This window comes from Chionomys nivalis, chromosome 1 (assembly GCF_950005125.1).
Source record: "Chionomys nivalis chromosome 1, mChiNiv1.1, whole genome shotgun sequence".
Taxonomy (NCBI): domain Eukaryota; kingdom Metazoa; phylum Chordata; class Mammalia; order Rodentia; family Cricetidae; genus Chionomys; species Chionomys nivalis.
In genome coordinates this window covers 41,409,202-41,434,994 of record NC_080086.1, presented here as the reverse complement: position 1 = coordinate 41,434,994, position 25,793 = coordinate 41,409,202, and the positions used below count along the sequence as shown (strand labels likewise).

The 25,793-nt window shown below is 42.0% G+C and overlaps 1 pseudogene; it reads right to left on the bottom strand.

The window, feature by feature from the left end:
* Positions 1–3,454: 3,454 nt before the first annotated feature.
* LOC130871132 (aldo-keto reductase family 1 member C13-like) lies at positions 3,455–10,263 on the bottom strand (annotated as a pseudogene).
* Between the last annotated feature and the right edge of the window lie 15,530 nt (positions 10,264–25,793).

Below are 25,793 nucleotides of genomic sequence, written 5' to 3'. Positions count from 1 at the left end.
ATCCGAGGCTTGTCTTGACTGCTCCTTTTAATTGTTGGCCCATGGAGGGAACTGACTCTTCCACTTCCTTGTTTTTCCTATAAAACGAGAGAACAAAAACTTCCATCCTTTTTGTTTTTGGTTCCATGATTCAGAATTAGCTATAAATATCATCATATCACTGTTTACTTTAAAAAAGTACATTTATATTCATTTACTTCAATAGCTAATTCTGTACATTGCCTACTGGTAACTTTAAGACAGCCTTCCTACTCTTTTCTTTAAAATTAGAGCCATGAGTTTATCCCACAAGGATATATTATGTGCTCTAATGAGCTGGTAATTATTAGGTAATGAAATGGCTAACCAAAAGTATCTTATTAAGAGTGGTTGCTGTGTAGAATATTTTTGTCATGCGATTAGAAATGTTACTTAGATTTCAGCAATGCATAAGAAGTCACATGCTGAGGACTATGAAAACGCAGCCATATCCTTCCATTTTCTGTTGAAATTCAGTCTTAAACCTGTGCACAGAAAGCATTAGGATCCTAAGTCCAGGAATTGAGCTGGAGTTGAAATCCAAGCTTCCTCTTCAAGTGCACAGTATGTTCCACAGTTACTAATCAGGACCGTTCACTCCAGGGGAGTTGACAATGCTGTTTTCAAGCTGCAGTAGGCAGCTGCATTCCTCAGATGACCACCCTGGCTTACTTTGTCTTTTCTCTACTAGAGGAAAGTCTCACCATGAGAGTACTAATCAGATTGACAGGGAGTTTTGCATAAAAATTCAGACAGATGATACTTCCTGAATAAGAATGAAGTTTTAGTTTAACTGAGTTGAGATCATGGGAGGACTTCCTTTGAGTTGTTTGGTCGGTGAGATCTAGTACTCCAAACAATAGCAGCTGTTGTTGCCCTTGCTTGCCTCCCAGACCTTGAAGGTAAGACCCTGTGGCTAAAGGCATTACATATTTAGGACACACGATTGGAGGAATTGAGCTGTAGCAGACCTGAAAGCTATCACCCAGAGGATGAGATATCATAATCTTTGAAGGTGCTATACAAACTACCAAGGGAGAAAAGTAATCAGGAGTCCTACCTAGCTGTAATGCCTACTAACTGCAAGTGTAAACACAACAGCAAGAAACACTGAAAGGGGCAATAGTGGTACTTATATCCTTGGAATAACCAACAGCTGACTATTTTGACTTAAAGTCCACTCAGTGGGAAATTTATTCCTGATACTATAAGCTAATCAACTACACACAGCTGGAGAAGCAACAGACCCTCCCTAGAAGAGTATCTACTATTGCCATTTTCCTAAACCAATCTAATTTCTAACTATATTCTAAATATTTATACCCACAGATGAGTACAGCTCTCAACCCTCATCAAAGAAGTGTCTTTTAGAAACAGATGGAAAACACTACAAAGATATGCAATTGATTGAAATGCAGAGAATAAGTGTCTGTGGAGTGCTCAACCCCAGTTGGCACATTTACTATGCAATCCTTACACCTAAGACTCAGGAAACATTGCAGAAGAGGAAATAGAAAGAGTGTAAGAACCAGAGGACCATGACATATTCAGTGACACAGCATCTTCCATATACATGTATATGAACCTTTTAGGTTCATTTGTTAAAGACTAGGTTTTCAGCTGATGAGATTTTGGAAAGTGACTTCATTCTGAGGGCTCTAACATAAGTAATGGGTTCATGCTTTGATGGGTCATAATGTAATGGCACCGTTGAGAGGTGGGATCCAGTTGGTGGAAGTCAGTCATGAGGAGCTTGCCCTAGGGAGATGTTCTTTGTTCCAGTCTCTTCCCATTACTTTTCTTTGCTTCTTAGTTGCTATGAGGTAGCAGCTCTCTTTTTTTCTACCATCCTCTAGCACAATGGTGTCCTGTCTATTTGCAAGTCTGAAAGCGATAGAGCCAGCTAGTCATGAATGGCAACTTCTGCGACTGTTGGACAGAATGTAGTTTTCCTCTGGTCTTCCTTTTAAAGGTGTTTATTACAGCCATCAATAGTCTGACTAACATAGACTTTCATATTTTTTTAATATTCGCTCTCAAGAAATGATTCACATGATAAGAAGTTACCAGGCAGTTTTTCTCCCTGGAAACGGCTACCTTCTTCGCAGGTTTAATGGTCCTTTATGTACACTGACAACTGCTTTATGTGTTTTCATTTCCTTCTATTTATCTATCTTTCCTCTTTCTCTGCTGTTTGCTCCCTGAGGTCCACATGCCATTAATTTTGGCAAGAGAATACATACTCAGCAGTGCTGACTTCCAGCTAGGAGCTTTGTATTTCCTTTATTCCTTTATTCTGTAAATAGGGCCCCATGATGATATGGCCAGTAAAATACTATGGTCCTGTCAATAGGTGTCACTTTTACTGAAGAGATGTAAAGAAACACCTATTCACTGCAGATAAAGAATGCACTCACAGATGGAAGAAAGAATTCCATTCATGTCCAGCTTTGAGAACCAATGAGAGTGTATTGGGACTCTTCTAACAGGAGCATAGATGGTTCAAAGGCATCTAAGAAGAATCATAGACAATTTTTGGGCAGTTGCATCTCTGAAGATTTCGCAGAGCCTCCATCATTGAAGAGTCCTACCCACAGTGCTGCATGACTTATGAAAAGTTGTAAGACTCTTGTAGGTAATGCATAGGTATATTACCAAAGAGTCCCAACCTTGTATATTGTTTGCTTATCCTGTAATCCTGGGGAGAAGATGAGTCTCATAAAGATTTCATGAGTCTTGTGGGACTTCTCCCTTCCTCCTTGAAGGAATGTTAATAGGCCCGATTTCTTTAGGGTTTTATGTGGGTGACCATGCCTGTTCATACACAAAATGGCCATGATCTTGTCCAACATGAGGGAAACAGTTACCCAACACTCCTTGTTTGCATCTGGCTTTTACTTTTATCTGTTCTTTGTTCCACAGTATTTCTGGGGCCTTAGAAAGGAGAAATAGATTGTGATTTTTTTTTCTTCCACATATAGCCTAATATTGGGCTACTGGCAAAAGTATAGACCACATTGACCGGCGAACTTATTTCTCTCAGTGTGATAAATAAGGTTGCCTGTATGCACTATAAAATTTTTCCTATAAGACTATAAAATGGCCGGTAGCATCAGCAATTGCTGTAGTTTAGGTTTCTATTGCTGTGAAAAAAACAGCATGACCACAGCAACTTATATAAAGGAAAACATTGGTGGCTTACAGTTTCAGAGGTTTAATCCATTATCATGATGGGGAACACGGTGGCATGCAAGCAGACATGCTGCTGGAGGAATAGCTGAGCATCCTACATCTTTTTTTTTCTTTTGAGAAGAAAATGTCATATTTATTTTGAGGCATCATGAAAATTAAATCCCTTTTATTCAACTTAAATTAAATTTTGTTCAAATTAAATCCCTTTTATTCAACAGAAGCTGGATCTTCAGTTGAATGTGAGAGTTGGTAAGAAGCAGTTTAGGTTGACCAGAAATGAGGCATCCTCCAAACAGCATCTGGGTCACATCACCAACATCACTGCCCACAGTGACTTCAGGCAGTCATGACTAGGTCCCAACATTAATATTCCTCTGAAAATGGATATTCAGGATGGCCCATCAAAAACATAGCTGCAAGATATCGAAAATTTTTGTTCAGGCCATCTAGGGTTTTCATATCCTCAGGAGACAACTGGAATTCAAAAACCTGCAAATTCTCTTTCATCTCATTTTCTTTGAAACTCTGGGCCAGCGGTACAACCCCACGCTGAAGCAGGTATCGAAGAGCAATCAGGGCAGGGCTTCGATTGTTCTTTTTGGCCACATCACAAAGAACTGGATCATGCAAGAGAACTGGAGAATTCTGATCCACCCATTCTTTTATCGTTGGGTTCCCAGAGCACCATAAGCAACCAGAACGATGTCTTTTGATTTGCAGTAATCCAGCAGCTTACTCTTGTTTAAATAAAGATGGCATTCAACCTGATTGCAGACAGGCTTGTACTTAAGTCCTGGCTTATTCAGGATTCTCTCTAACTGCTTGTAGTTAAAGTTGGACACCCCAATAGACTTGACCAATCCTGCATCCTTACACTTCTCCAATGCCTCCCATGTGGCACAGAAATCCACTGTGTCCAATAGCACTTTCCCTTTTTCATCTACTGGAAAATCAATATCCCCTGACTTCATTGGCACTGGGTAGTGCATAATATAAAGGTCAACATAGTCCAGTTGAAGCTTCTTCAGTGATTTTTTCCAAACTAGACTGGACCAGCTCTGGCCGAAAGCAAGTACACCAGAGCTATAGCTAGGTTGGCAGCCTCCAGTGACTTGCTCTCGTGAACCTCTTGGGGTTTATAGGTGCTAAAACCCAGGGCTGGAATGAAGTTGTCATCATTTAGTTTGACAAACTGCTGTTTGGGACTTATGGCTTGTCACTCCTCTGCCTAAGCATGTCCTGAATCTTCTGGTACTGCTGCACTCTTTTCTTTTTTAGTTTGGATCAATCTCATGTATTCAGGTTAGCCTTGAACTCACAGAGGTCCATCTGCCTCTGCCTCCCAAGTGCTGCGATAAATGTATGTGCCCCTACTGGCTGACTCTCTCACAGGGAGCATCCTACATCTTGTAGGCAACAGGAAATTGACTAAAAAGTCACACCATGTGAAGCTTGAGCAAAATAGACCTCAAAGTCTACCACCAGTGACACACTTCCTCCAACAAGGTCACATGTCCCTATACTGCCACTCCCTTTGGGGGCCATTTTCTTTCAAATTACCCCATTTCTCTTCCCAGCCCCCAAAGTCATATCACAATGTAAAAATGCATTCAGTCCAATTCCAAAAGTCTTCATAGTCTTTAACAGTCTCAAACTTGTTTGAAAGTCCAAAGTCTCTTCTGAGACTCTTGGCAATCTCTTGCCTGTAATCCTTCTGGAAAAATCAAAATCAATAAGCAGATCATATACTTCCAACATATAATGGCACAAGATATATATTACCATTTCAAAATGCAGGGAAAGGAACATAGAGAGGAAATACTAGGCCAAAGTAAGACCAAAAACTAGCTGGGCAAACTCGACTCTGCATCTCCATGTCTGATGTCAAAAGACTCTTCAGATCTCCAACTCTGTACAGCTCTGTTGAGTGAAACACACTTCTTTCTATTTTGCTTGTTCCACTTCCTGTTAGTAGCTTTCCTCATCAGGTATTTCAAGTTTCTGGAATCTCTATCATCTTAGGTTCTCTAAGACAATCCAGGCTTCAACTTCACAGCTTCATAGATATACCAGCTTGTTTCTTAGGTCCATTTGATTGGAAAAAATTTCCCAACCCTTTACTCTGAGGTGATGTCTGTCTTTGAGGTTGAGGTGTGTTGAGGTATGTTGCTTGTATGCAGCAGAAGGATGAACTCTGTTTTTGTATCCAATCTGTTAGCCTGTGTCTTTTTATAGATGAATTCAGTCCATTTATATAGAGGGATATTAATGACCAGTGATTGCTAGTTCCTGTTATTTTAGTTTTTATTTTTGGTGTTGTTATTGTGTGTGTTTTTTCCTTCTTTGAGGTTTGCCGCTGTGAGATCATCTATTGTCTGTGTTTTTGTGGATGTAATCAACTTCCTTGGGTTGAAGTTTTCCTTCTAGTACTTTGTGTAGGGCTGGATTTGTGATTAGGTATTGGTTAAATCTGGTTCTGTCATTTGAGGTTTCTTTTGCCAATGGAATTAATCCAAAACTTTTCACTTTAGCCTCAGGCAGACTCTTAGGACAAGGGCAAAAAGCAGCCACTTTCTTTATCAAAATATCACAAAAATATCTCTAGGCAACATATTAAAAACGTTCTCCTCTGAAACCTCTTGAGCCAGCTCCCCACAGTTCATCAAGTTGCATTCAATACCACTATCTTCCACACTCATACTAGTGTGGCCCATTAAGCAGCACTTAACACATTCAACTGCTTTTGTAATTCACAAGTCCAAAATCCATATTCCTTCAAGCAAAAGCATACTCAAGCCTATCATAGTAGTACCCCAGTCCCTGGTACCAACTTCTGTCTTATTTGGGGCTTTTATTGCTGTGAAGAGACACCATGACCACCGCAACTCTTATAAAAAATTTTAATTGGAGTGGCTCACTTATAGTTTCATAGATTCAATCCATTATCATGACAAGGAACATGGCAATGTGCAGGAAGACATGGTGCTGGAGGTATAGCTGAGAGTGAGAGATCTTGCAGACAACAGGAAGTTAACTGAAAAGTCACACAGAGGAAAGCTTGAGCAAAAGAGACCTCAAAGCCCACCCCCACAGTGACACATTTCCCCCAACAAGGCCACACCTCCTAGTAGTGCTACTCCCTTTGGGGGCCATTTTCTTTCAAACCACCAGAGCAATGTACAAAATAAATGCAAGTATTTTAATTTGTGCCAATTATATAGATATATCAACAACTCCATGGTGGGGCCTATTCCCTTTTGGCCAGGTTTACATTACCAAATTTGACTCCCTCAGCTTGCCTTAAATACAATGGGAAAACAATTGGTTGCATCTGTAAAAGTCATGTGATTATTGCAGAATGAAGCACATTTTTCCTCGCATATTTATAGCACGATGTCCAGGGTTCATAGCTGAGCAGGACGATTGGCATCTACTCTCTACCAGCAACTTTTATTGCCCCTTCCTCTACTAGGAGTGTTAGGTATTTGGAAGGCAGCTTAAGCTTAGTCCTAGCCTGATTTTTTATGTTCTCACACAAGACTATGTGGTATTAACAGGAAAGAGACTCATCAACTAATGGTGGCATTTGACCAATAGCAATCTCAACAGTTTGTATTGTGTGGGGGTTTCCAGGGTCTTTCTGGTCAACAGGGTCATCTACCACTGGCATAGGAATTTATGCTGAACAAATTTACAGCTTCTACCCACACATGGGTCTTTCTGCATTTAACTTCTCCACTACTGTATTTGCTGTTCTTCTAGATGCCACTCAGACCTTTAAAATGCTCATTATACCAACCATATAATGAAACCTTATTATAGAGGGTGGACAGAATCACTGATGCTCTACGGCTATCATTCAAAGCAAGTGGTAATTGATACTGGGGTTCTGAAGTCAAGAGAATATTGAACAAAAAAAGCTATCAAGGTCTGATACAGCATAAAAGCAACCCAGTCCTATCAAAAGAGTGACATTGGGCACAGTGACATGGATTGGGTACCAGCATCTCATCTAGCACGCCAGAATATTGTTCATAAGCTATCTGGTCACATCTGGATGAAGAAAGGTGTTGTAGAAAGTCTTACAGCCAATGGTTACCCACCCACTGGGGCATGACATCTTATACTATATATGCTGATATAGAGCATGTATCTGGCCTCTTTTCTGGCCTCTCTGTTATGGTTGTGGATTTCGGTTTCTGATCTCTGTTCAAGCAGAGGATTCTGATTTGTGAGTCTACCCCCAAATAAATAACCATTTATTTCTCAATTCTGAGCTAGTGTGGGATTTCTTTTAAGCATCCTTCCACAGAAAGGGTTTTCAGCTGAGTGAATATTATTTTGCCATTATTGATTTGTATTTTGCTCAACCATGCATGAATACCCCTGCAGTTTTTGCCTTGAAACAAAACTGTAACAGTGCTATAACATGTGTGTCCCAGCACGATTCTGTCCACATCTGTCATACTTTTTCAAGGGGAAAAATGTAAACAGTATGTTTTGGATGGCGGGGTGGGTAATTTGTTTCTCCTAGGTCAAGCTTACTGTTTTTTCACTTGACACACTCTACCTCCCTATCTGCCCTCCTATCCTTCATCATGGTACTTTCATGAGTTTCTCTGAGTTAAGATACACTTGATTCTATCATCCAAAACCTAAGAGCTCTGCACACTAATAGACCAAAAAGGAAAAAAAAAATCCATAGCTCCCCTTGGGACCTCCAGTAGTCCTGCATAGAACTCACCAGCAGAAAACCTTAACCACTTAGCTAGAAGAGTAACTGAGGTAGTGCCTACCTCACAGGGTCTCCCTCTTCCGTGACAGAGGTGTGGAGAGTCTCTTTATCCTCTTATCATTCATGCCTTTGGCAAACTGTTAGTAAGCTGTAAGGGCTCCAAAAAGTTCATAAGCATGCCATTTGATTTTTTGTCAGTTTTCTACCTAGAATTCTCTCTTCCCACAAATTTTGTATTTCCTTAAAAGAATTAAGACCCACTATTATCTTTTCAATACTTTCTAAAGTTATTTTTTAAAGGTAGCATGCAAAACAATGAGTTCATGATGGCATTTTCTTACACATGTGTCATACTTTGTTTTAATCTACTTTCCTCCATGTTCCTTCCTGGTCTCAACTTCCTCTTTTGTTTGTTCCCGTCCTTCCCTTAGGCAGGTTTCCTCACAGTTTCACGTCACATGTAGCCCATTACTCTCCTTTATTCCCTCTTGTTATCTCTTTCCCTCTTCCATGATTTCTTTTCTAGTTTCAGAATGGACACACACACACACACACACACACACACACACATCTTCTATGTCCACTGCAGCATTTGTTGTTTCTTGATGCTAGCCATTCTGACTGGGGTAAGGTGGGCTTTCAAAAGAATTTTAATTTGCATTCCAGAATATCTAAGGATTCTGAATGCTTTCACAAATATTTATATGCATTTGCATTTCTTATTTTGAGAACTGTCTGTCTAGCTCATCAAACCATCTACTGAGTAGATTATTTGATTTTTGGGATTTAATCTTTGCAGGTTTTTTTTTTTTTTCTGTAGCTTTTGGTTCCTATCCTGGAACTAGCTCTTGTAGACTCTTGTAGACCAGGCTGGCCTCGAACTCACAGAGATCCGCCTGCCTCTGCCTCCCTAGTGCTGGGATTAAAGACGTGCGCCACCACCGCCTGGCAATCTTTGCAGTTTTTAAAAATATATTCTTGATAGCAACCTCCATCTGATGTGTAGTTGGCTAAGATTTTCTTCCCATCTCATGTCCTGTTTCTTCACTCTTTTTAATTGTTTCCTTTGATGTGTAGCAGATTTTAAATTTCATATAATCATATTTGTCAAATTTGGGAATTATTTTTGTGTTTTTGGATCCATTTCCAGAAAGTCCTTGCCATGCATATGTCTTGAAGTATTTTCCTTATGCTGTTCTCTAGGAGTTTCTAAAGTTTAAAGTCTTATATTAAGGTGTTTGATCCACTTTGGATACAATTTGATATGGAGTGAAAAATATGTATCTAATTTCATTTTTCAACATGTGTCAGTTTGGTTTGCTTAACACTATTTTTAACATTGTTGTTTTACTCATTTTAAAAATGTATGTTTAAAAAAAACTTTGTTGAAGATTGAAAGGCTATATCTATTTCTTGGTGCATTGTCCTATTGCATTAGTCTATATGTCTCTTTTTGTGTGAGCCCCATGGCACTTTTGTTACTATGGCTCTGAAGAATAATTTGAGAGGAGGTATTCTGATGCTTCTCATACTGAAGTTTCTATTTAGGATGGCTTTGGCTATTCTAGGTTTTTTTGTAATTATAAATGAATTTTATAATATTTTTTCAGTTCTGTGAAGGATGTCATTAGAATTTTTATTAGAACTATATTAATATGAAGATCATTTTTGATATAATAGTTATTTCAACTATATCAATTCTGCAAGTCTGTATGCATGGGAGTTCTTTCCTTCTTCTAATGTCTTCTTCAATTTTTTTCTTAAAAATAAAAAAAGGAAGGAAGAACAAGCCCCTTCCCCATTACCAAAATATAAAACATAAAATGTTGCAGCAGTTTCTTTCTGGGTTTTCAAAAATTGGAGATTGCCAGAGATATGCATGTGGGAGATGGAGATTGTTGTATTTGCTGACTCCTATCTTCTCTACGATTTATGCTGTTGCTTGGTTCTGTATTGGATGCCCATCTGACGTCTGTTGGAGACATCTTTACTTTAGGCGCTTTCTTTTTGCATATGAGGGGTCTCAGTCACACTTAGCCTTATAGTCTGTGGCCTGGGAAGTGTCTCTCACTTCCCTCATACCCTCAGGAGTGGCAAATGTCTAGTCCTGGGGTATGTTCTAAATGCATTGGGAATGTAAAGAATAACAGACGCTGTGAGATCTTACAGGACACTTACCTTCTTATTTTCAAGACCTCCTGAGTGTTATTGCATGCTGTTAGATAGACTGTGGGACTTTCAGACTTGTCCTGTTCTGCAGGAGTAGATGACAAGTAGGTGGTTTCAGGGGGCCATTTGCCTGTTGACTTTAATTTCATGGCTACCGCACTTTGGGATTATTCTCATTTATGAGATCTGCTCCAGCCACTGAGAGAAAGACCCGTCTTCCCTGATGTGTTTCCTTGCTTGAGGCTTCCTGCTCTTTGTAGTTTTCCCTCTCCAGAACTGTCTCACAGGGCTGATGCACACTGTAGCTTAAATTTAGGTTCTATGGCTTGTTGTTGTTTCCTCTTCATAGTGCTCCAGTGTGACTCAGCTTTGGGCAGTGACTTTCCTCTCAGAATTGCACCCAGCAACTACCCTTAGCCTCACAGAGTGACAAAATGGAATTTTTCTTCTCACTGTTAACCTATCTACCAGAGTACTCACTGTCTCACCAAAACATGCAACTGTATGTGAAGTTTGTAGGGGTTGTGTGCTAGAAGAATCCAGAAATTATGAAAGAACAATAACCTAAACCACAGCAATGATTCAAGGCCCTAGTGGCTGCGGAGTGACTCGTGACTGCTCAGGTGGGTTTCCTATGTTGATCGTGTACTGTTTTGTTTCTAAGTCTGCTGATTTATTGTTTCAATTGGAAGTTGGAAGCAATGCCCTAGAGGGACTGGTAACATTACCAAGGCTAAGGTTCTGTGATGAAATCAGGATGCCAGGGTGAAAACCCAGTCTTTAGATTAAGGCTGGCAAGTGTGATTGGAGCACTTTCACAGTAGTGAAAAGGGATGTCTGATTAATCTTGTGATGGGAAGAATTAGGATTGAAAACTTCCCCTAGTCAACAAAAAGAAGGAGTTACACTATTATAAAGACCTATGAGGGAACATTCGATCTGGCAGTGATGAAGAGGAAGAGTGCACTAGAAGGTATAAGAGTAAACAGGGAAGTGTTGTAATAAGAGCGGCGGGGCTAAGGCGCCACTCTGTTGTAATAAAAGCGGCAGGGCTGCGTCCCCGGCACCCGGCCGCCCGCATGGCTAGCTTATGCCCCGAAATAATTACACGGAAACTGTATTCTTTTAATCACTGCCTGGCCCATTAGTTCCAGCCCCTTATTGGCTAGCTCTTACATATTGATCTAACCCATTTCTAATATTCTGTGTAGTACCACGAGCTGGCTTACCAGGGAGGATCTTAACCTGCGTCTGTCTGGAGTGGGAGAATCATGGCGACTCTCTCACTCAGCTTCTTTCTCCCAACATTCTGTTCTGTTTACTCCACCCACCTAAGGGTTGGCCTATCCAATGGACCTAGGCAGTTTCTTTATTATTTAACCAATGACCTTCCTCCATCAGGGAAGATGCCAGTCTGGGTCACTCTGCAGCAAAGAAGTAGGTAAAAAAAAGCAGACTAGAAATCTCTGCATGTGACCCAGTGAATGAAAAGAAACAAAGTAAGATAAAATAGACCTTATTATAAAGAAGAGGAAGAGTTTTGTAAGTCCACAAAGTAGTCAAAAGTACACTTAAAAAGTACACAGAAAAAATATGAATAATGTAGAGAAAATAAGCTAAGCTAAACACATCTCTAGCAGTATGGTTCCCTTGTGATAGAAATGGGAATAGAAAAAGAGACAGCCAATCCAACTCTCAGACACCTGAATATTAATTATATGGGCAGCTACTCTACTGGGTGTAGTGTAGCTACTTCATTGGGTGATGAAGAATTTCAACCCAGTGAATTATTCACTTTTTTTTTTTTGAGACAGGGTTTCTCTGTAGCTTTTGGAGCTTGTCATGGAACTAGCTCTTGTAGATAAGGCTGGCCTCAAACTTACAGAAATCTACCTGCCTTTGCCTCCAGAGTGCTGGGATTAAAGTTGTACACCTGGTGAATTGTTCACTTCTTATATTGCCTTAGAAAGTGGAGGGATCTTCCTGATGATATTCTGCTATACTCACAGATTGCTTTGTGCAATTGTCATCAGAGAGGCTTCCTCTGGCAGTAAATGGGAGCATATGCAACTGAGCAGGGCTTACAGAGATTGAAATGCCAAGCATAGGGCCTATATGAGTCTGCGCAGGTCCGCATATATGTTATGGCTGTTAGCTTAGTCTTTCTGTGAGACTCCTAACAGTAGAATGGGTGTGTCTCTGCCTCTTTTGCCTGCTCTTGGGACTTTTTTCCTTCCATTTGGGTTGCCTTGTCTAGCCTTGATATGAGGGCTTCAGCAGGAAGTAGCCAGACAGATTGACAATGCCCAAATTCCCTAAAACATGGTGTAAGTGGGGACCCTTCAATGGTTGCAGAGCAGCAAGCCTGCTTTCCTGAGTTCTGCTCCACCCTTCAATGGTTGCAGAGCAGCAAGCCTGCTTTCCTGAGTTCTGCTCCACTCCATGCACCAGTTTGGACCCAGAACAACTGCAGCTGGGGCTAGGAGGCAGCTAGAGCAGAGCTTTGCTAGGTGGCTGTGGTGGAAGGCACATTGCCTCAGCCCAGTCGGTGCCTAGCCTGGCGGATGCCACAGCAGCGCCAAGAGTATCAGCCAACGCAACAAGTGCTGGAGCTGAGACAAGCTGGAGCACAGACCCCACAGGGCTGCCCGAGAACGCAGCGTAGCTGCAGGGCAAGGAAAAGGCAGTGGCAATTCCAGGCTCTGCACACTGAAGAGTCTGCGGCAGAGCGAATTTAAATCAAGAGACTGCCCTATTGTAGGAGCAGGTGGACCTATGGCTGGTAGGTTGGGTCCAGTGGTGATTGGGGACCCTTCTGCTGGCAATCTTAACACCTGTTGCCATGGGCATTCATCTTTGAATCCTGTGTAAGATCAGACAACCCATGAGAATGCAGCATATGGTCACTTAGCAGAAGCAGGATCAGCTGGGCTGCTAGGGAAGCCAAAGAGGTGCACAAGGGAGAAGGTGTCTTCCATGCACTCAGCTGACAAGAATGAATGTGCCACGGGGGTATGGCAGTTGGGGTATGTTATTTAGGGGACTGCTGAAGGAGCAGTGGTTTCTGACTGCTCCTGGGGTCATGGCAAAGGCACTCCTAAAAGTCCCGAGTCTGATACAGTCACACACCTCTGTTCACTTGAGGGGAAGAGGGTGTGTGGGAAGTAGTAGGATACGGGAAAAAAAGGACCCAGGTAAAAGAGAGGCAAGTCCATACCCTAGTCTGTCAGACATTTCTATCCATCCGGGGCTGTGTGTGACCAGCATTCAATATGACTCATGCAGCTAATCTGTCTACAGAATTGTCTAGATATCTTTTAGGTAATTGGTCTGGTGAATTCGAACAACAACTGGAAAAGCTGCGAGTGGCGATTGCGACTGCAGATTCCACACGCATGGATACCAGCCTGGCAAAAGGACTATCCTCCTGGATCACTACAGCCATGGATCATCTGAAGGAGTGGGCGGGAATAGGAGCCCTAACAGGCTTAATGGTGCTTGCCTCCCTGGTATGCCTATGGTGCATTTGTCACATGAGAGTTTCACAGCATTGCAATACAGTTATGATCATTCAGGCCTTCACAGCCACTGAAGCAGGACAGTCCCCTCAAGCTTGGTTATCTATATTTGAGCACAGGATGCGAGGCTTGTGCACTGTTCTTGAGGTCAGAGAAGTCGACCTCAAGAAGAGCAAGTTTGATTGCATATGGGTTGGTGTCTAACTCCCAGCTCTGTAAAAAGACACCGGACAGGTCTAGTGTTCTCTGGGTGGATGACACCTGGACAGACACTAGTATATGTTCCATTTTTAACAGAGATCAGACCTCTACTCTTGCCTGTTGCTTTGCAAAACAAAAAGGGGGAACTCTAGAGAGCCGCGTGGAGTCACACCTGATGGCAATGTGTAGAGAGCTGCATGGAGCCGCACCTAATGGTGCTGACTTCCACCCTCCACAATCCCCAAAGCGAGTGCTCTCTGTAATAATCAACTCCTTATGACTAAGGCCTGACTTATGGTATTATCACGCAATGATCATCACCTGCTTGCATATACGTGGATCTATGGACAGTGCCCAGGTGGCAATTCGGGGTTGGCAGCCCGTGCCTATTTAAGGGCTGGGAGAGGTTTACCCAGAGGAGAGAGAGGGAGAAAGAGGGAGAGAAAGAGAAGGAGAAGGAGAAAGATTGCTGTGAATAAAGTCCTGAATAAAACTGCTGCAAGGAGAGCTCCGGTGTTGCGTCTTCCTTGCTGGCCAAAGGGGGACGCGACACAATACTTTACTTAGAGACAAACGTAGTTAATGCTGAGACCAGTATTCAAACAACTTCATCTCCCCCGTTTTAATTCCATGTTCTGAATAGCTAAATACTCCTGGAATGGAAAGATACCCCGAAAGTCACTCAAACACCTCATATTATTTATAAGATTCTCTACAAGCTGGTGGTATACTTTGGGGAAGGTGAAAAGCAGCGTGCTGTGGGATGTACTCATGAACAGTCACAACATCTCTGAGACACAATTTTGAGAAAAAGGAAGTGTTTCTCTGATTCCCTGAATAAACCATGAGCTTTTTATTATTTTAGTCATGCAGGCAGCCTCTCTAACGGGAGTGAGTTTGTTCTTGAACTTGTTTTCTGTGTTTTGTGGTTGGTTATATCATTGTTTCTATCTGATAGCAGACTTCATAGTAATGGACTGATGTGCTGAAAGTACTTTGCCAAAGTTAATCTTCATGGGTAAGGGGGTTCAATTTGGGGGAATAAAATTGCTAAGAAGTAGTCAGAGGAGCATATCATACTGTTGCATTCCTGGTCTTTTTTATGTTGTTCTATCCCATTTCATCCGATGAATATCTTTTGACTAGTGTGTGTGAATTACTATGTAAAATGCTAAAAATGAGTAAGGATTATGCAAAATAGAGCCACTTTCTTACCCAGCTTTTTGTCTGCTAGAGAGATAAATGAGATAAAATGAAATTACAATGCAGATAGTTATGAATGGAATATAGCAGGGAGTAGAGAAACTTGTAGGCTTGCCTCAAGAATAACAGAAGAACACTTGAAGGGAATGCTTTCTTAGCTAAGGCCTGGGAGGTAAAGGTCATCAGTATGGCCAAGGCTATTTTGGCTAGCAGGTTACAATAAGTCCATTTCAGTCCATTTCAAGTTGTGTGCCTACCCTCCCCACCATCTCCTCAAAAGATTTAGATAGCTTGTGCTGAGGTTGCCAAATTTGATGAAGCTAAGGAAGGTTATCTTGGCTTACAGTGAGATGTGTGTTTCCTTGTGTATCTGGGCAGTGTACAAGGCAATGCTTGTGTCCAGGGTAAGCTAGTTTTATGCTCAGAACTCCAAGATATTCATGGAGCATAAAGTGATTTGAATGATGGTACTCCCTCCAAAATTTATGTTGAACTTTCAACCTTGGTGCACTAGTAAGAATAGGCATGGCACTTGGAAGGTGATTACATTGAGAGAGTTCTCCTCTAGGAATTGGGATTAGCAGTCTTACAAAGGGGTTTGGGGCTAAAGGAGATACTCTCTTTCTTGTTTATCCCTCTTCTGTGAGGACATAGTATTCTTTTGCTGTGAAGAAGACAGCAACAAAGCCTCATCTTGGGAGCAGAGGTCTTGGTTGTCTTACAACTAATGATGGCACCATGATCTTTAGAGCTGAGGAAAATAAATATATCATCTGTATAAGCAACCCAAACTGTGTAGACTTTTTAAAAGAACAGCACAACTGAACTATAGTGATCTAGGAAGAGAAAGGGAGAGAAATTTAGGTCTTAGTGCACTAGCTAACTAGCTCCCATCTGCCTGGACAATCCAGCTCTCATCAAAGGACATGTACTAATGGCAGCATAATTAACTTCATTACCTTCATTATCCCCCTTTTTTTATTGAAAAAAAATTTTCCGCCTCCTCCCCGCCTCCCATTTCCCTCCCCCTCCTCCCGCCCCTCTCCCCCTCCCCCCACTCCTCTTCTTCTCCCTCTCCAGTCCCAGGAGCAGTCAGGGTTCCCTGCCCTGTGGAAAGTCCAAGGTCCTCCCCCCTCCATCCAGATCTAGGAAGGTGAACATCCAAACTGTCTAGGCTCCCACAAAGCCAGAACCTGAAGTAGGATCAAAACCCCGTGCCATTGTCCTTGGCCTCTCATCAGCTCTCATTGTCCGCCATGTTCAGAGAGTCCGGTTTTATCCCATGCTTTTTCAGTCACAGTCCAGCTGGCCTTGGTGAGCTCCCAATAGATGGGCCCCGCTGTCTCAGTGGGTGGGTGCACCCCTTGTGGTCCTGACTTCGTTGTTCATCTTCTCCCTCCTTCTGCTCCTCCTTAGGACCTTGGGAGCTCAGTCCGGTGCTCCAGTGTGGGTCTCTGTATCTATCTCCATCCATCGCTAGATGAAGGTTCTATGGTGATATGCAAGATATTCATCAGTATGGCTATAGAATATGTTCATTTCAGGTTCCCTATCCTCAGGTGCTCAAGGAACTAACTGGGGACATTGCCCTGGGCATCTGGTAGCCACTCTAAGTTCAAGTCTCTTGCCAACCCTAAGGTGGCTCCCTTAACTAAGATATGAGTTTCCCTGCTCCCCTATCCAACCTTCCTATATCCCCAATCATCCCGTTTCTCCAAGTTCCCCTCATCCTCTCCTTCACACTTTTCTCTCCCCATCTCCCCTTACCCCCATCCCACCCTACCCCCAAGATTCCAATATTTTGCCCGGCAATCTTGTCTATTTCCCATAGCCAGGAGGATAACTATATGTTTTTCCTTGGGTTTGCCCTCTTGTTTAGCTTCTTTAGGACCACAAATTATAGACTCAGTGGCCCCCTATCCATGGCTAGAAACCAATTATGAGTGAGTACATCCCATGATCTTCTTTTTGGGTCTGGGTTACCTCACTCAGGATAGTATTTTCTATTTCCATCCATTTGCATGCAAAATTCGAGAAGTCATTGTTTTTTACCGCAGAGTAGTGCTCTAATGTGTATATATTGCACACTTTCTTCATCCATTCTTCCATTGAAGGACATCTAGGATGCTTCCAGGTTCTGGCTATTACAAATAATGCTGCTATGAACATAGTTGAACAAATGCTTTTGTCATATGATAAGGGATCTCTTGGGTATATTCCCAAGAGTGGTATTGCTGGGTCCAGGGGTAGGTTGATCCCAATTTTTCTGAGAAACCGCCACACTGATTTCCAAAGGGTTGCACAAGTTTGCAGTCCCACCAGCAATGGATGAGTGTACCCCTTTCTCCACAACCTCTCCAGCAAAGGCTATCATTGGTGTTTTTGATTTTAGCCATTCTGACAGGTGTAAGATGATATCTCAAAGTTGTTTTGATTTGCATTTCTCTGATGGCTAAGGAGATTGAGCATGACCTTAAGTATCTTTTGGCCATTCGAACTTCTTCTGTTGAGAATTCTCTGTTCAGTTCAGTGCCCCATTTTTTAATTGGGTTAATTATCATTTTAACATCTAGTTTCTTGAGTTCTTTATATATTTTGGAGATCAGACCTTTGTCTGTAGCGGGGTTGGTGAAGATCTTCTCCCAGTCAGTAGGGTGCCTTTTTGTCTTAGTGACAGTGTCCTTTGCTTTACAGAAGCTTCTTAGTTTCAGGAGGTCCCATTTATTCAATGTTGCCCTTAATGTCTGTGCTGCTGGGGTTATACATAGGAAGCAATCTCCTGTGCCCATATGTTGTAGGGTACTTCCCATTTTCTCTTCTATCAGGTTGAGTGTGTTCAGATTGATATTGAGGTCTTTGATCCATTTGGACTTGAGTTTTGTGCATGGTGATAGATATGGGTCTATTTTCATTCTTCTACAGGTTGACATCCAGTTGTGCCAGCACCATTTGTTGAAGATGCTCTCTTTCTTCCATTGTACACTTTTAGATCCTTTATCGAAAATGAGGTGTTCATAGGTTTGTGGGTTAAAATCTGGGTCTTCTATATGATTCCATTGGTCGACTTCTCTGTTTTTATGCCAGTACCACACTGTTTTCATTACTGTAGCTCTGTAATAGAGTTTGAAGTCAGGGATGGTAATGCCTCCAGAAGTTCCTTTATTGTATAAGATTGTTTTGGCTATCCTAGGTTTTTTTGTTTTTCCATATAAAGTTGATTATTGTACTCTCAAGATCTGTGAAGAATTTTGATGGGACCTTGATGGGGATTGCATTGAATCTATAGATTGCCTTTGGTAGAATTGCCATTTTTACTATGTTGATCCTCCCAATCCAAGAGCAAGGGAGATCCTTCCATTTTCTGGTATCCTCTTCAATTTCTTTCTTCAAAGACTTAAAGTTCTTGTCAAATAGATCTTTCACTTCCTTGGTTAGAGTTACCCCAAGATATTTTATGCTGTTTGTGGCTATCGTGAAAGGTGATGATTCTCTTATTTCCCTCTCTGCTTCCATATCATTTGTGTATAAGAGGGCGACTGATTTTTTGGAGTTGATCTTGTATCCTGCCACATTACTAAAGGTATTTATCAGCTGTAGAAGTTCTTTGGTGGAGTTTTTGGGGTCGCTTAAGTACACTATCATATCATCTGCAAATAACGCAAGTTTAACTTCTTCCTTTCCAATTCGAATCCCCTTGATCCCCTTATGTTGTCTTATTGCTATTGCTAAGACTTCAAGAACTATATTGAAGAGGTATGGGGAGAGTGGACAGCCTTGGCGTGTTCCTGATTTTAGTGGGATGGCTTTAAGTTTCTCTCCGTTTAATTTGATGTTAGCTGTCGGCTTGCTGTAAATAGTTTTAATTATATTTAGGTATGACCCTTGTATCCCTAATCTCTCCAAGACCTTTATCATAAAGTGATGTTGAATTTTGTCAAATGCTTTTTCAGCATCTAATGAAACTATCATATGGTTTTTTTCTTTCAGTTTATTTATATGATGGATTACATTGATAGATTTGTGTATGTTAAACCAGCCCTGCATCTCTGGGATGAAGCCTACTTGATCATAATGGATAATTTTTCTAATGTGTTCTTGGATTCGGTTTGCCAGTATTTTGTTGAGGATTTTTGCGTCGATGTTCATGAGTGAGATTGGCCTGTAATTCTCTTTCTTGGTTGAGTCTTTGTGTGGTTTTGTTATCAGAGTTACTGTAGCTTCATAAAAGGAATTTGGCAATGACTCTTCTGTTTCTATATTGTGAAATACATTTAGGAGTATAGGTATTAGGTCTTCTTGGAAGTTCTGGTAGAATTCCGCATTGAAACCATCTGGTCCTGGACTTTTTTTGGAAGGGAGGTTTTTGATAACAGCTTCTAAGTCTTCGTGACTCACAGGTCTATTTAGGTTGTTTACCTGGTCCTGGTTTAACTTTGGTATATGGTATTCATCTAAAAAAGTGTCCATTTCTTTAACATTTTCCAGTTTTGTGGCATACAGGCTTTTGTAGTAAGATCTAATGATTCGCTGAATTTCCTCTGTGTCTGTGGTTATGTCCCCCTTTTCATTTCTGATTTTATTAATTTGCAAATTCTCTCTCTGCCGTTTGATTAGTTTGGATTGGGGTTTATCAGTCTTGTTGATTTTCTCCAGGAACCAGCTTTTTGTTTCATTGATTCTTTCAATTGTTTTCTGTGTTTCTATTTTGTTGATTTCAGCCGTTAGTTTGATTATTTCCAGTCTTCTACTCCTTCTAGGTGAGTCTGCTTCTTTTTTTTCTAGAGCTTTCAGGTGGGCTGTTAAGTCTCCAATGTGTGCTTTCTCTGTTTTCTTTAAGTGGGCAGTTAGTGCTATGAACTTTCCTCTCAGGACTGCTTTCATAGTGTCCCATAGGTTTGAGTATGTTGTTTCTTTATTTTCATTGAATTCAAGGAAGACTTTAATTTCTTTCTTTATTTCTTCCTTAATCCAGGTATGGTTCAGTAGTTGACTGTTCAGTTTCCATGAGTTTGTAGGCTTTCTGGGGGTAGCATTGTTGTTGAATTCTAGCTTTAATCCATGGTGATCTGATAAGATACAGGTGGTTACAGATTTTTTTTTTGTAACTGTGGATGTTTGCTTTGTTACCGAGTATGTCGTCAATTTTCGAGAAGGTTCCATGAGCTGCAGAGAAGAAGGTATATTCTTTCCTATTTGGGTGGAATATTCTATAGATATCTGTTAAGTCCATTTGACTCATTACCTCCATTAATTCTCTTATTTCTCTGTTAGGTTTCTGTCTAATTGACCTGTCCATTGGTGAGAGAGGAGTGTTAAAGTCTCCTACTATTAATGTGTGCGGTTTGATTGCTGCCTTGAGTTTTAGCAATGTTTCTTTTACGTACGTGAGACTTCATCCTGATGAATTGTTCCTGTTATGAGTAGAAAATGTCCCTCTCCAGCTCTTCTGATTGATTTAAGTTTGAAGTCAACTTTGTTAGAAAATAGTATGCCACACCTGCTTGTTTCTTAGGTCCATTTACTTGATAAGCCTTATCCCAACCCTTTACTCTGAGTAGGTGCCTGTATTTGTGGTTGAGGTGTGTTTCTTGTAAACAGCAGAATGTTGGATCCTGTTTTCGTATCCAATCTCTTAGTCTGTGCCTTTTTATAGGTGAGTTGAGTCCATTGACATTAAGTGATATTAATGACCAGTGGTTGTTAACTCCGGTCATTTTTTTAGTAGTAAATTTTGTGTGTTTCCCTTCTTCGAGTTGCGCTGGTGAAGGGTCTCTAGTTGTCTGAGATATTGTGGTCATTGTTGGACTCCTTGGTTAGTGATTTTCCTTCTATTACTTTCTGTAAGGCTGGATTTGTGGCTACGTATTGTTTAAATTTGTTTTTATCCTGGAAAATTTTGTTTTCTCCATTTATAGTGAACGAAAGTTTGGCTGGGTATAGTAGTCTGGGCTTGCATCCACAGTCTCTTAGTTTCTGCAGTACATCTATCCAGGACCTTCTGGCTTTCATGGTTTCCATAGAGAAGTCAGGTGTAAGTCTGATAGGTTTACCTTTATAAGTAACTTGGCCTTTTTCCTTTGCAGCTCTTAATATTCTTTCTTTGTTCTGTATGCTTTGTGTTTTGATTATTATATGGTGAGGGGATGTTTTTTTTTTGATCCAGCCTATTCGGTGTTCTGTATGCTTCTTGAACCTTCGTAGGTATATCTTTCTTTAGCTTGGGAAAGTTTTCTTCTATAATTTTATTAAATATATTTTCTGGACCGTTGAGCTGCGCTTCTTCCCCTTCTTCTACTCCTATTATTCTTAGGTTTGGTCTTTTTATTGTGTCCCATATTTCCTGAATGTTTTGTGATGAGAGTTTGTTGGCCTTGCTGTTTTCTTTGATCAGCGTGTTTATTTTCTCTATGGTATCTTCAGAATCTGAGATTGTTTCTTCTATTTCTTGTATTCTGTTGGTTATGCTTGTTTCTGTAGTCTGTATTCGTTTACCTAGATTTTCCATGTCCAGCCAGCCTTCTGTTTGTGTTTTCTTCTTTGCCTCCATTTCAGTTTTCAAGACTTGAACTGCTTCCATTATCTGTTTGATTGTTTTTCCCTGGTTTCCTAGGGTATCATTCACTGATTTACTCAATTCTTCAAACTTTCTGTTATACTTCTCATCCATTTCTATAAGGGCATTTTTTACATGCTGTTTTGGGCGTCAATCACTTTCATAAAGTCAATTTTTTCTACTTCTTCATGCTTAAGGTATTCATGTCCTCCTGTTGTGAGGTCGCTGGGTTCTGGTGGTTTCATATTATTTTTCAGATTGTCGGGTGAATTCTTGCATTGGCGCCTGCCCATCTCTTCCTCCGAATGCTCTCCTATGGATCTTCTTTTACAGGATCAGGTCTCCTTGCCTACTGTTGTACCTTCCCAGTGATGGTACTCCCCAGTGATGGTTCTCCTAGTGTTCCAGTGATGGCTCTCCTGGTGACAATATCAGATCTCCATGCCCAATGATGGCTCTCCTGGTGCCAAGATTAGCTCTCCGTGCCCAATGATGACTCTCCTGGTGCGGAGATCAGATCTCCGTGCCCAATGATGTCTCTCCTGGTACCAAGCTCAGATCTCCGTGCTGGTTGGGTAGTTCGTAAACAAAGCACCTACCTTGCTTGGTGCAGGCAGGCCAGTGAAACAAAGGAACTCCAGCCCGCCTGTTTGCCCTGAGGATTTGCCTCCAGCGCCCAGACAGGCTGAGCTAGGTGGTGTTATGTGCCCAAAGAAGGAAGGGGGCAGAAGGAAGAAGGGTTCTGGATGCAAGCTGGGTGGGGTAGGAAGAGAGAGGCAGTCTGCAGGGAGTAGAGTCTCTGCAGTGAGCCCAAGGGGGATGGGGGGTGGGTGTGAGGAACTTCTGAGTTCCCTGTTCGGGGCTGCTGCCGCGGGTCACAAACTCACCCCAATGATGGCTCTTCTGGTACCGCCATTATCCCCTTTCTTATATCTCTCATCTTTCTGTCAATGCAATGTTATACCCAAAGCCTTCCTATTGTTTTTAAAATGCTCCCCTGATATCCTCTCCCATGCTCATACTTGCAAACTAATTCTTCATTTCTTTTTTTTTTTGGTGAAAGTTTTTGCTTTTCCCTTTCTCACTAACCCATCTAAAATGAATTCTCTTGCTACCTCATGAAAGATTAGTTTTAAGAATAATGACTATTATCATTTAGATAGCTAGCCTCAAGCTTGAAAATTTTCAGAATATTTTTTCTCTCTGTGTGTGATGTTTGTGATTTGTGATGTGTGATATGTGTGTCTGGTGTGTGATGTGTGTAATGCATATGTGATATGGTGTGTGTGTGTGTGTGTACTGGTGCCTGTGGAAGCCATAGGAGGGCATTGATTCTTATCCCTGGAGCTGCAGTTACACTAGGTTGTGAGTTGCCTGATGTAGGTGCTGAGAACTAAAGTGCAGTCCTCTGCAAAAGCAGCAAGCTCTCCTAACTGCTAATTTACCTTTGTAGAAGGAGCTGCGGGCTGGCCTGTTTTTTGTCCCAACCGGCTCCTGCATGGTTAGCTTTACTCCAGAAATAACAACACACAAATTGTATTCATTTAAACGCTGCTTGGCCCATTATCCCTAGCCTCTTCATGGCTAATTCTCAAATCTTGATTAACCCATTTTTAATAATCTGCGTATCACCACCAAGTGGTGTCTTACTGGGAAATATTCAGCATGTCTGACCTGCGTACATCTTGGGTTGGAGCTTCATCCCATCTGTCTCAGAGAGGAGAGGCATGGCATCTGGCTCACTTCCGTTCTTCCCAGCATTCTGTACTGTCTACTCCACCTACCTAATTTTCTGACCTATAAAGCCAAGCAGTTTTCTTTATTGATTAACCAATGAAACAAAAGATTGACAAATGACCTTCCCACATCATTTCCCCTTTTTCTGTTTCAACAAAAAAAGAAGACTTTAACTTTAACATAGCAAAATTACATATAACAAAAGTTATCAAGTAAGAATTACAGTTACAGCCTGGTGATGGTGGCGCACACCTTTAATCCCAGCACTCGGGAGGCAGAGGCAGGCGGATCTCTGTGAGTTAGAGACCAGCCTGGTCTACAGAGCTAGTTCCAGGACAGGCTCCAAAGCCACAGAGAAACCCTGTCTCGAAAAACCAAAAAAAAAAAAGATTAAAAAAAAAAGAATTACAGTTACAATATTTTTATCTATTTTATCTTTTATCATAAGAAAGGAAAACTATAACTATCTGTCTATTCTTTAGCTCCATCAAAGACTCCAGAAGGATATAATATTACCTAAGTAAATGAGAAGTAAGCAACTTACAAAACTCTAAAAATCACAGAGACATCTCACTGCCTGGACAGTCACCCAAAGTTCCTCTGTACTGTTGGGGCATCCATCTTCAGCCTACAGGCCCATAGTATCCAGAGACATTTCCATGAAGCAGGAAATTTCAAAGGCAGTTCAGTCACTATCTGCTGTGTCCTACAGAATGTCTCGCAGACTCTTTCATAATTTGGGAACCCCGAAAGATCATCTCACCTTTAGGCAAGTTCAGTAGTCCTCTCTCTGCAGGTTCTCTGTTTCCAGTTTATGCAACATTCCAGGCAAGAGCAGTTTCTTGCCCTAATTGCTAACCAACTCCATAAGAAGCCTTTTCAATGCCCATTTTCCTCCTGAAGTAGCTGGTGCTGCCAGAAGCAGACGTGTCTTGTTGCCATGAAAAGTCCTAATTTTTTTAAAACTTCAAATGACATATTCTGTAGTCTTTGAAAGATATGAAGAATGCCTATCTGAAATATATCTATGTACATCTAGAAAATCTAACTAACATGACTACAAGCTTGACTATTATTGATGATTATCCATTAACAACCTATAAACATTACATTTTAAAATGAACTACACAATCACAATACCTTAATCAAGATCAGAAATACAGACCGGCGCACAGGCAGGCCCGGGTGGCGGAGGCACCGGCAGGCAGGCCCGGGTGGCGGAGGCACCGGCAGGCAGGCCTAGGCGGCGGAAGCACTGGCGCACAGACAGTTTCGGGCGGCGGAGGCACCGGCAGGCAGGCCCTGGTGGCGGAGGCACCGGCAGGCAGGCCTAGGCGGTGGAAGCACCGGCGCGCAGGCAGGCCCGGGTGGCGGAGGCACCGGCAGGCAGGCCTAGGCAGCGGAAGCACCGGCGCACAGACAGTTCCGGGCGGCGGAGGCACCGGCAGGCAGGCCCTGGTGGCGGAGGCACCGGCAGGCAGGCCTAGGCGGTGGAAGCACCGGCGCGCAGGCAGGCCCGGGCGGCGGAGGCATCGGCAGGCAGGCCTAGGCGGCGGAAGCACCGGCGCGCAGGCAGGCCCGGGAGGCGGAGGCACCAGCAGGCAGGCAAGTCCGGGCGGCAGAGGCACCAGCGTGCAGGCAGGCCCGGGTGGCGGAGGCACCGGCAGTCAGGCCCGGCAGGCAGGCCTAGGCGGCGGAAGCACCGGCGCACAGACAGTTCCGGGCGGTGGAGGCACCGGCAGGCAGGCCCGGGCGGCAGAGGCACTGGATGCAGGATAGTGCGGGCAAGAAACAGTGAAGCCTGCTCTGAGAGCAGATTGCCCCGCTACAATTAAATCAAACCCAATAGATAGCATCGGTAAGAGGAGATGGGCAGACGCCAAGGCAAGAATCCACCCAACAATCTGAAAAACAACATGAAAACACCAGAACCCAATGATCTTACAACACAAGGACTTGAACACCCTAACACAGGAGAAGAGGGAAAAACTGACTTTTTGAAAGCAATAGAGTCCCTTAAACAACATGTAAAAAACGCCCTCATAGAAATGGATGAGAAGTATAACAAAAAGTTTGAAGAAATGAGTAAATACGTAAATGATACCCTGGGAAGCCAAGAAAAAACGATCAAACAGGTAATGGAAACAGTCCAAGAATTGAAAACTGAAATGGAAGCAAGGAAGAAAACACAAACTGAGGACCAGCTGGATATGGCAAATATAGGTCAACGAGCAGAGACTACAGAAACAAGCATAATCAATAGAATACAAGAGATAGAAGAAAGAATCTCAGATTCTGAAGACAACATAGAGAAAATAAACGGACTGATCAAAGAAAACACCAAAACCAACAAATTCTCATCACAAAACATTCAGGAAATATGGGACACAATAAAAAGACCAAACCTAAGAATAATTGGGATAGAAGAAGGAGAAGAGGCACAGCTCAAAGGTCCAGAAAACATTTT